We start from the raw sequence: 12106 nt of genomic DNA on the forward strand, positions 1-12106 counted from the left end.
GCTCGCTCTCCTGCCCCGCCGTGGGCGGGTCGGTCTCGTTTCGACCCGGTCCGCGCGGGTTTGAAGTGAGCGAGGCGGTGACACTCGCGTCTTCGTGCTCGCTTCCCTTGTCCCATCCCCCCGAGAGGCTGATCAGAAACCAGAGTAAAACAAACGGCTTAAAACTGCCTTCCCCGTGATGTAATTCCTTTTTTTATGTGTGACACATCTTGAATACTCCCTACTCCTACTCCTTCAGCTTTCCCGAGAGCCTCCCGTACCTCCAGCTCTCGGGGTCTGGCTCAGGAGCGTTCCTGCTGCTCTGTGGCTCCTCGGAGTCCTCCTCCGGCAGGAGAAGAGTGCTCTGGTTTCTTTCCTTTTCTCACCCGGTCTGCCACCTGCTTTAGTAAAGGGGTTAAACCTTCGGAGGAAAAAAGGTGGGTTTTAAAATTAGAATAAATCATTTAAACTGTTTATTTACAAGGGGTGTTACTCCTGAAACAGCCTAGGTGTTTCAGCCTCCCCCTGTTACTACAGCAGCTGCTGAGATGGAACTTCTCGTGAACCCTTCCTCATCTTCCTTCTTACCCAGCAGCACTTGCTGAGAGTTGCTTAAGCTGAGGCTGTGCTTTGCATTTGTCTTTAATTCTTAGCAACTTCCTAAATTTTGAATTAAAGTGGCATTTGAGTTTTTACCCGAAGGCAACATTTAGCTGTCAGGACAAGCTCAGTTCTTCTTCTTGGAAGTTGTCCCTTGCAGCTTAGTGCAAGGCTGCTCTTCTCCCGAGCTTGGTATCTGCTCTTTTGGATGGACTTGTCCTTGGAACCTAAGCTTGTTCATGAGATAAAGTTGAAAGCAAATTGCCTTTGTCCCTTCTAAGAGCGTGTAACGTAAGCACCTGTCTCTTTAGGTGACAGCTCTGTTCGGTGAAAATTGCTACTAATGTTAGCTTTATGTCTCACAAGTGTTTTCTGCTTTCACTTGTTGTAAGCTTGTAACTGTAAAGCGAAACGTAGTGTTTTGTAGGTGAGTAAACAGCTGTAGCATTCTGCATGTCCAGTGTCTGGTTCCTGGTATCAAATAGTAAGCCAGTGTACAAGTTGTTGGAGGGAATGGTGTGATGGGCACAAAGGCGGGGGTGTTTCCCGATATTTTTGCTCAGTTAAGTAATTTAATATGGTAGAGAATCAAGCATGCCAGCTTGTGCTTTAATAGAGCTTTCAGTTATGTTTAGCAAGCTGGATTGAAGTATATGTTGAAGTACAGTTGGAAATGCATCCTTGGCATGGTGTGCCTAGAAATAGATTTAGGGTGTTGGGGGAAGAAATGCTGCAAATGCTGAAATCACTTGTAATCTGTATGTTACTGTTCCCAGTTAGAGATGGCCTGATCCGTAGCTGAAGTCAGATCTGAGTCTTGAAATAGACTTCTGATTTCAATATTGTACATAATGTAAAAATGAGCCGTATTATGTCTCTCTGCATGTGGAAAAGTGTACATCTTGATATTTTTATCGTAATAAATATAATGAACTTAGACATGTCTACTGCATCTAAAGTATTACATACATGGTGCTGGTTATACCGTTAAACTAATGCATTGGGTAGTTTTCAGCAAATGAGTGTTCTAGTGGTTGCCCTCTGAAAGAAAGAGGCAGTTTAAGGGTGTTAGAGATTTTGGCGGATCTGCATCTTTGCTGCCAGAACGTCAGTGTTCAGTGCTTGTTAAAGGACACATCGCCATGCCTGTGGCTTAAGCATCGAGTGTTTTTGGAGGCCTGGGCTGTTCTGTTAGGTCTGTCCATGCTAATGACTGAAGTCAGAGTGACTTGCTTCATTTTCAATTAGGTGTTACGTTTTATAAAGTGAGGTCAATATTTTCTAAATGAAGAGCATATTTAGAGACATGCAAATAAAAACAGTATATTAGGTTTTTTAATTCTGCTCAAAAGGAATTTGGAACAAAAAGTCTGTGGGAGTCTTCAGGAGGAGCTAAACTCAAACAAGAAATGAAATGACAAAAGTAGGTTGGCAAAGTGGTAGAGTTTAACAGTCCATTTACTGCTTCTTTTCTGCAAAGAGTAAATATTTTTTCTTTTCTGGTCAAATAGTTGTCTGAGGACCTGGTTCAAAAGAGATGTAAGGGGAGTTATTAATCATTAAGAAAGAGCTTGAGTTGATTCCTGTGGAGCAGCTAGTAAGCTGTCTTCCCGAGAAGATCAGTGAGTTGTTTATAGTAAGAAGCACTCCTTCTGCCTAAGAAAGCTTTAATAGAAGGTAGGGGGACATAGGGACAATCCTATAGTTATTAATGTAATAGTTCAGAATTAGAAAGCTGATAAAAGTGATAGTAATTATGCAATACATTTCTTTGGGATGTTGTCTTGGATGTAGCCCTTTTTCTTTGCCCTTTAGCATTTTGTGTTACCTTCAAATTAATAATTTCTTACCAGAAGTTTATATTTAATTTATGAGGCAGTCTTGTATTTAATATCTAACTAGGTTCAACTGCAATGTGTGTGTGGGGGTAATGTCAAACTGACAATACTTACATTATTTTAGTAGATCTAGGAGTATCTTGAGCATCCCAAGTCAGAATATTGTCAAGACACGTTCTCCTTGATTCTAATTAAAGACTAAATATCTTTGGAAGTTGCTTCCCAACAACTAGCTAAATTTGTTGGAGTTGGTGTTTTTTGTAAGTGCATCAAATAAACATTTAGTTGATTTTTACTGACTTCTTTTGATATTATTCTGCAGAGTGGCTTCTTCCCAGTATCGCAGTAATATTTATATACCATCATTCTTTCTTTAACCTGAAACCAAAATGAGATTAATAAAGTTTGTTCTTTGCAGGGTAAATGCATGCAGTGTATACAGCAGTGGTTCAATCTTCCTTCTCTTCCAGATGCTTTAGACTTGTGCTAATGTTGGCAAACCTGTGATGGTACAGCTTTTTATAGCAAACAGGGGATTATTAATTTAATTCTGGCCAGCCATTGCCAGCTAACTTATTAGAGAGACTTCAGCTTCCTAGGCCTGGTTTTAGATGTTTAATAATGTTTTAACTAAGACTAGTGTAAAATATGAGAAATGACTGAGTGTAAAATGTGAGAAAGGACCTCTCAAATCTAAATAAAGTACACTAGGAGTTCTTCTTCATACTGTAAAAATGCCCCATTAGTGTTGTCTGGCCTTAGTTTTGCGTATTTGGAGCTAGACTTTGAAGAGGCCTGTGTTGTAGTAATTAAAAGGCAAGTTCAGTGCCCAAGAGTGTTTTAACATTGCTTTGCTCTTGCTCTTGCCCTTCCTCTGCTGTAACCTTCTTTGTTCCCTTTTTCTGTTTTTAGCTACTGTGCCCTACATTGGCTCTTGCCTGCATCTCTTCCACCAAATGACTATTCCAGTTGCTCCATCTATTTATCCCTGTCTGTCCTTTACCATTTCCCATACTGTTCAGCAAGTCTGCTAATGTGCTTTCTTTCTTTGAAGGAAGAATTAGCATCGAAGTCTTGCGTTTCAATTCTGGGATCTGTTACCAGGCTAGAGCAGCAGACCTGTCAGCTGCAGGGAGGATTCCACCTGTCTTTCTAGCCTGGGCTGAAGCATGCAGAGATGTGAATGACTGTGCTTGAGATCAGTTTTATCTCCAGTGAGTACATGCGAACAGGTGTTTACGTGCTCTGAAGCTGACCCCATCTAAGTAATACATAAGGCAGACATAAAGCAAGAGGCGTGTTTCTGGGACTGTAGCTGCTAATATTCTATTAAAAATCAAAATAGAATATAAATTCTAGTTTGAGAGATTTCTTTTACTTTTCAGAAGGATTTTTTTGAGCCCAAAGTTAAAGGCTGTTATGTTATATATTAGGGGATGACAGATTAGTATCTACTTCCTGTATTTTCTTGGATGTCTTCTCAATATCTCTGAAGGAATTGGCTGACCTGTCCTGGAAGTGCCTGGACAGCAGTGCTTGAACCACCATGGTTTTCAGCCAGGGAGTTAATGTCTGCCAAAATTGTCTTTGTAGCTGAAATGGACTGTAAACTGTATCAGTTCTATTAAGTTGCTTTTCAGTTCTTTCTGTTAAGAGTGTAATCAACCTGCACTGAAAGGAGGTCTGCAATTATATAATTTGTGAATCTGTATGTATACTCTGTCCCATTGTCCAAATTATCAGTGAAGATGGTAAACAGTGTTGGTCCCAGTATTAATTTCTGGCGTACACCACTGTGACTGGCCTCCAGCTGGACTTTGTGCCGTTCATCACAACCTCTTGACATCACAACCAGCAGTGCAGCCAGTTTTCAGTCCACCTCACTGTCCACTTATTTAGTTGGTACTTCATCAGCTTGTCTATGAGGACGTGATGGTAGACAGTGTCAGAAGCTTCACTAAAGTAGAGATGAACGACATCCACTGCTCTCCCATCAAGGTTACAAAGTTGTTCAGGCATGATTTTGCCTTCATAAATCCATGCTGACTATTCCCAATCACCTTGCCCTTCATATGTTTGGGAATGGTTTCCAAGTTTCCTTGCTTCAACAGCTTCCCTCCACTCAGCACCTGAGGCCACACCTGGAGTACTGTGTCGAGTTTTTTTAAAGTTTGTCTAAATGTTTATTTTCCTGATCCTCTTTCACTGAGGATAAGTCTGTCTTACACCAGGTCTCAGGGCCTGGGATTCCTGAAAGCAGGCCTTATCAGTGAAGAAGGCATAGAGTACCAAAGTCTTTTTTCTGTGTCCTTTGTCACCAGGTCCCCCGCCCCATTCAGCAGCAGGCTCACACCTTGCCTAGTCTTACCTTCCTTTAGCTCCTGATGCACCTGTAGAAGTCATTCTTACTGTCCGACTTGTATTTCATGTCCCTTGCCAGATTCAACTCCAAGTGGGCTTTGGCTTTCCTAACCCCATCCCTGCATGCTCAAACAGTGTCTTGCTTCCTCCTGGGTCACCTGGCCCTGCTTCCACCTCTTCTGTTTCTTTGTTTGAGTTTTGTCAGGAGCATCTTGTTCATTCATGCAGGCCTCCTGCCACCTTTGCTTAACATCCTGCACATAGGGATGGACCATTCCTGAGCTTGGAGGAAGTAATCATTGAAAGTTTCACCTCTTTACAGATATTAAAAATGATGAAGTGGTAGCAGAATAGCTTTCTTTCCATCCATCAATTGCATGCTCTTAGAGGTGAAAGTAGTAGGCCACTAGAGCACATTTTGTGAAACCAATAACAGATGCCCGCGTTAGCAAATACCGAGTTATCCTCTTGTACCAAATCTCTGGTTCCGGGAAGCTATATAAGATTTGTTGGAGCATTTGATGCTACTTTTTTTTAATAAATACAACAGACTGTGATTTATCATTTTGAAAACTTTCGTCTAAAGGTGAAAGTGTTCTGATTAGGCATATGGATGATTTTTGTTACATTTTTAATACCTGCGTAGGCAGCATTTCAGTGTTTGTCAAAATGGTTCTGTTTTGCTGCTTTGATAGACACTATACCTTATTCTGTTCTTAAAACTGGTTTTCCAGATTTTCATTGGGATGTAATGAATTGTTGCCAATATGTTCTTCCATTGACTATTAATGGAATGGAATAGAGGTTGATATCAATGTTCACAAAGTTGGGCTGCTTAATTCTTCAAAACCAGTGATAAAATGTTCAGATCTTCCAGTCTTTGATGCCCTGCACCTATTTACAGGTTAATTTATTAAGTTCTACCAATTGAACCCTTGATACAAAAGCATTTCTTTAATGCATCTGCATAGGTTGTTTTTTATTGAACATGTTACTAGGAAATAGCTTCTGGTGTGTCTCTAAAAGCCTGTGACCTATTTGTCCAGTTTTTAGGGTTTTTTTTTTTTTTACACAAATTGACTTTTCAAAATAGGCTCACACCCTTCTGAGTCAATACTCCATTGCCTTGTACAGGCTGTGGCATCTGGGTGGTCTGTGGGCTTCCAGGTGGCATGGCTAGAGCTGCTGGTATTCAGGAACTTGATGAGACTGACACATTTCAACAGTCTTTTTGTGGTACTCCATTGCTAACCTCTCTAAGCCAGCAGCACTTCTGTAACTACTATTGCTCACTGTGGAGGGTAATAGTGCCCGGGTTTGTATATTCCTGGTATGTCTTAATGTTTGGAGGCTGTCTTATATGTATCTATGATCTTGCAACTGGATAATCTTTTCTTTGGAAGCTGCCTTCTCCAAATAAAGTGGGTCTCATCAGGAAGCTGAGCTATGCATGGACAAATTTCTTTCCTCGAGGAATTCTGCTTGCTGGAATAGTATTTTTAGACTTGCAGACAGTAGCAAGGGTTGGCTAGTGAAGAAGGAAAAATGGCTGTCTACTTTGGATGACCAGCAACAACGTTTGATCTTCCACTTTGCTAAGCAGAGTTGCGTTGGTAGCATATTAATATATTAACTCTCCTTAAAATAGAGAAGCATCCATTCCCTCTGGAGTATGCTGCACCTGATTCTGTCAGTCAGGAGCAAGTAAAATGGATGTTGTCAGACCAATTTGAGAGGCTTTGTGTGCTGATACAGTGAAGAAGCTGATATAACTTTAAAGCTTAGAGTTGCAGAAAATGGCTGTTGGGTTTTCATGTAGTTGTCAGATTCAGATTGGTATCTGTTCTCTGCCCCTTTTTCTAAAAGTCATCATTCAAGCAGTTATTCCTCACTTTGTTCCCAGCTGATGCTTGGGAATAATGGTGAACTCTATAAGGGTTCATGAAATTACAATTTTTGCATTTCTCAATGCTCTATTAAAAAACAGAATTCCTGCTTTCAAGACAATGACAGATAATGTTGTGATTTCTTTCTGCCACTGTAGGACGCCTGGCTTGTACAGCCTGTTTCTCTGGCTTATTAAATCTTTGAATCGATGTCTGAATATAAAAAAAACGTTCCGTTACACTTTGAGTTTGGGCATTTAGACTAAAATGAAACAATAGCCTAATGCGATAACTGCTCACTTTATTTTGTGGTGTCTTGTAGTTGGTCTATGCAAGTGGCTTGGAGGTACAGTGCAGAGTTTCATATAATGATATGAACAGCCAAAAAATTGCAAACTCTATTAAACAAAGGTCATAGTCTTAAAGGTATGGTATATGCCTACTTTGAAGCCGGGAAGTTAGTGTAGTGATGCAGCTTTAGTTTGTTTTACCGGGGTTTACTGTTGTACTTGAGGAAAGCAAAATTCTGTGCAACTTTGAGGAACATTTTCCCTTCTGTAAAGATAAAGTTGTATCTTTTCCAGTAAACTCTCAGAAATGCCAGATCAGGTTAATAACAAAAAGCTGGTTTGAGCACGTTTCTGCACACTTCTACCCTGAGAGTATGTGACACGTTGGCCTAAGGCATAGGACATGAGCAGTCTAGTTTTGGAAAGTGCTGCTGCTCCCAGAATGCATTTTTCACTAGTGGATAGAGATTTACCAATAACACATGCAGCAAGATGTCAGGAGCGGCTTCTCCATGATAATAGTCACGGTGTTCATATTCAGTTTGTCCTTTGTGTTCCATAAGGAAGAATTGGTCGGAGTGGAAGTCATCTGCCTCTATCTAGAAATTTGCCAGACTAGTAGATAGTGGTTCTGTTTGTGGAAGCAGGAAACTCAGCTACAAGAACCGGGAAGCAGAATATTAACAGTATCAGCCACTCTTGTCAGGAGTCATTCTGCTGCTTTTTCTCTTGTTCTTTGGATTATATTAGGTAGGAGCAAATTTTCATTCTGGGCTGATGGATATAAATTTCATCTTGTGAGTGTTCCGGATGTGGCTTGCTCGTTTAATGCAATGTCCAGTTCATGGTCCTTTAGTGGAGAAGAAGAAACAGCAGTATTCCTGGTGAAGGAGACAGGCCTCTAGCTGTGGCAGCAGGCCTTCAAGCTGCTTCTTGAGCTGTGGCTCCTTGCTGCGGCACAGGAAGCCATGCAGGTCTAAGATGAGATTGGTAAGTGCTGGATCTCCAGAGGCCTGGGACTGTTGAAAGTCCAAACTGTTGGAATCTGAGGGAAGTGGGTTATCTATGCTGGCTGCGCAGGAATGAGATAGCCCCAGGAAAATTGGAATGTAGGTAGGTAGAAATAAGAACATTCACCCCTCCAAACTGAGACTTCAGAGGCAAGAGATACCAAGGCTTCCTAGGGGTTCGTAGGGGGACTATAGAAATGGTTGCAGCTCCTTATCTGAACACTTTAGAGTATCACTTGTAGGGTCTGGTCAGCCCTACTCTGGGTTTTGGTGTGTGGTCTGCCTAGGGGTCAGAGGGATAGGTTGGTGATATGGCTGGTGGTTTGCATCAAAACAAGGAAGGATAGGAAAGCTGATTTTCAGCAGGCATGTTAACAGTGCATTAGTATACTTGAGGCAGTTATCTTGTGAAAAGATGCTGTTCAATCATTCTCCCTTAATACAGAGAACAGAGCTTTATCCGGAAAGTGGTGTAGCCTTCCCGGATGTGTTCTGGGACTGGAGGGGGCAATGTATTTACTCTAATGTGTGTGCTAAAATAAATGTTCAAAATATTTCTGCTTTGGTCTGTTTTGTCACATGCAAACATACAAAAAAAAGTGCTACCAAGCAGTTCTACCATAGTTCTTCTGAATTCTGAGGATTAAAATTCTGAGAAGCTGATGGTAGTTTACAGTGCCTTGTGGTCTGTATACATTTTGGTTATTACTATATCAAACATCTGAAAGCTCAGGGTGAAGCCAAGTAATACTTAATATTGCTGCATCTTTCTTGTTCCTGACAGCCCAGTAAATTCCTATGTTAAAAGCTTTCTTATTTCAAACCACTGCAGTGTCACTAGTTCGAGTAAACATGGAGGAGACTCTTAAGGGCTCAAGTTGCCGACTATGAATGCCAGGAGATAAAAAGGGGCTTGGAGGAACCTGATCCTTCATTTTCAAGGTCTAGAATAAAAAGGTCAGAAAACTGCTAGTATTTCACCTGAAAATTCTAGTCACACTTTCTAGAATAGTCACCATTTTAACCACTAGATAGGGAGTGGGCTTAAGGCGAGTGGGTTTGGAAGGCTTTCCAACTGTTCTTAAGCCCTCAATTACATCACTTATCAGGCATTCATAGCAGAAGCTTCTTAAATTCTTTTTTTTACAATGTGCATAGCACTTAAATGTTGTCAGAAGTTCCTCTCCAAACTGTAAAAATAGTATTCTTTTGGGATTTAGAAATGCTGAGTCCTTGGTCTGCCATGGGTGTTTTCTAAGGACACCAAAATTACAGTATCTTGAAGTGTAATCGTAACTGGGCTTGAGGGCTGTGGTCTCTTCAGTGAGGGTTCCCCAGGAAAAAAAAGCCCCTGCTACAGGGCAGGTCTATAATAATTTTATTGGGAAAGTTTTTCCTTTGAGCTGTTAAGAAATACTCTGGAACTGCTTTTTATCACTTGCATTGCAGTAAATCTATGCACTGCTACAATTTACACATTGGCAACCATTGCACAACCTTACCATATAACGAAGAGCTCAATTTTCCTCAAACTTCACATGGGTATATATGGAATGAATGATAGTAATGCTGATTTGTTATTTCCAAGAATGACCAGTGATATTTTTTTTATATACTGATAGCTGATGTCACTCCACACCCGCAGCAGGAACGCAGGTAGGTGTACTATTTTGGTGTGAAAAAGTGCAGCACGCTCTCACGGAGGTGGAATACCACTCCAAACTTTTTTCCTCCCTACTACCATGAACTCAATCCTCTTTCAACATGAGCTGTCTGGTGCCTTTCAGAATTGTACAAGGCACACAACGTCATTTAACAGCAAGCACGTTAACTGGCGTAGATATTCCCACGTGTCCTAGAAAGGTTAAGAAAAGGCACACAAATTCCCACTGGAATTCTCCATACTGTTATCTTTTCCTTCTTCACACGAGTTTGTACTGTGGTTCCTGGCTGCAGCCTGGAAGTCCTTGGCATTGATTATGCATTGAATGGACACTTCTGTACTGGTCAGGTACGTTTTGTTCTTCGTGGTCTGATAGTGATCCTAAACACTGCTGGTCAGGGTGAAGTACCAGCAGTACCATCTTTGAGCACACCTTTAGGGAGTTAATACGCTGTGGGCAGAAGCTTGATGGAACAGCTGTGCTCCAGTCTTAGCTAGAGAAAAATACAGCAGTTATTTTAAAACTGTTTAGATTCTCTTCTGTAAGGACAGGGTATTCCAGGAAACAACACAAAACTGTAGCTGAATTCAGATATTTATAACTTCAAGCACAATTTAATCGTGCACACTGGGTAGTGTCATTTCAGTGTCCAAATATAGGTCCTTAAGCATGTTTTTTTTGGTTCCAGCAGTGGTATTGAAGCATTCAGCCAATTTAAGTTGTTACAAGACATGAATGTATAATGAAACTCATTTTGAGGGCAAGAATCACATATGCTGCCACAAAGCATAGAACAGGTCTTAAAGCTTGTAGAAACTTGTTTTCTGCTGTGGATATCATCTTTCCTTCCTTCTTTTTGTTAGAAATTTGCAAGAATTTTTTTGTCACTTCATGTAAGTATTGCAAGGACTGTGTGGGTAGGAAGCCCTTTTGAATGAAAAGATGTGGCGTATCTGATGTACGGTTACATCTGCATCACCTAGCTGCTTGGAGGAGAAACTTTGACATGTGGATTAGTTACATTAGAAGGGCCCAGAAACTGTGGCGAGCACTTTTATAGGATCTGCTGCCTATGCCATGATTGGAGATGTGGGTTGTCAGTGTGATGGCCCTATGTAATTATCTGATTGAAAGGGAGCAGCCTAGCAGGCAATAGTAATCATATTGGAGTTGCGATATGTGTAGAAAGCAGAGGGTAGGCAAAGGTGTTAAGACAGAATATAAACAGAACGGATGGAGAATTTTTCAGTGCATAGAAATAATCGTGGGCCCAATTGCTACTAGGTTGCTTGAGGGCATTCCAGTTAGGTGGAATTATTGTTGCAATTAAACAGTAGTCCTTGGCATTAAGAATCTTCAGCTTTAAATCTCTTCCTTGGAGACAGTCCAGTTAATTGGAATATATGTTATTGCCTAGTTTTGTATTGTGTATGCCATTGACTATAATGCAATTAAAAAGGACATTAAAAAAAAAAATCCATGCAGTGATACCCAAGAAATTTTTTCTGCTATTCAGCCAGGCTCAGTTTCTTCTGCTCTAGCTGTTACGTGAAGCAGATGCAGTAATATATAGTGATATATATCCAATATGCATCTTTTTTGTGCATCCTAGAGAATTTACATACAAAATACTTCTGATGTTACACACACACACACTCTCTTTTTAAGTAATACATGTAGGAATGGATTAACCTCTTGTTAGAAGTTCTTCCACCCCTTTAAAGAGGTGCTGCCTCTTTTTTGGTAGTTAAATTTATGAATCTTAGTGACTAAGAAGCAGTTGCAGTGAGGGCTGACCCATGTGAAATGTACATTTTGGGTTAAAAAAAACAATTCCCATTGAAATGATGTGTCGTTAGATACCATCATCCTAAAGTTTTAAATTGCATCCAAGGCTTTGTCAATATTTCAAAGCTTGTCAGCTGTCTTGAATGAGGACTGAACTTCTGCTCTTAGTTGTTCACTTTGCAGCAATGTAATGAGTGCTGTACTGTTTTGTTGCACCCCTATTAACTTAGTTTTGCTGAACTTTAACTTTTACTTACGCCTTCATAGTCATCAGCAATGACTGATTTTCTTACTATTGTCACTTGTCTGTCTCTAAGCAAAGTATAGGAAACAGTGGTAAAAGGTCCTAGCTCTTGATCATGTAAGTCATCATTGATATTAAGGTTTACATAAAGTAGTTTTAGTGACTATCCTGTATTTACCCTGTGAAGTAAGTACACTTATTGTTTGTGAGCATGCTAGCATGGTTCAAGAAGTCACTGAAATGATGCACTAAAGTGATTTTGAGCATTGTTGGCAAGTTGCAATGGGAAGTAGCTTAACACAACCTGTTCTATCACAGGAGCTATTTTGGAAACTTATGGAATTTTTGGATCTTTACAAATCAGTTTAAGTACAGGCTTAGGTAGCACGTAGTCACTAGTTCATGTGACTATGTGAAAATTAAATTTTGAAATTAAACATTGTCTA

This window comes from Pygoscelis adeliae, unplaced genomic scaffold (assembly GCF_000699105.1).
Source record: "Pygoscelis adeliae isolate BGI_AS28 unplaced genomic scaffold, ASM69910v1 Scaffold130, whole genome shotgun sequence".
Taxonomy (NCBI): Eukaryota; Metazoa; Chordata; class Aves; order Sphenisciformes; family Spheniscidae; genus Pygoscelis; species Pygoscelis adeliae.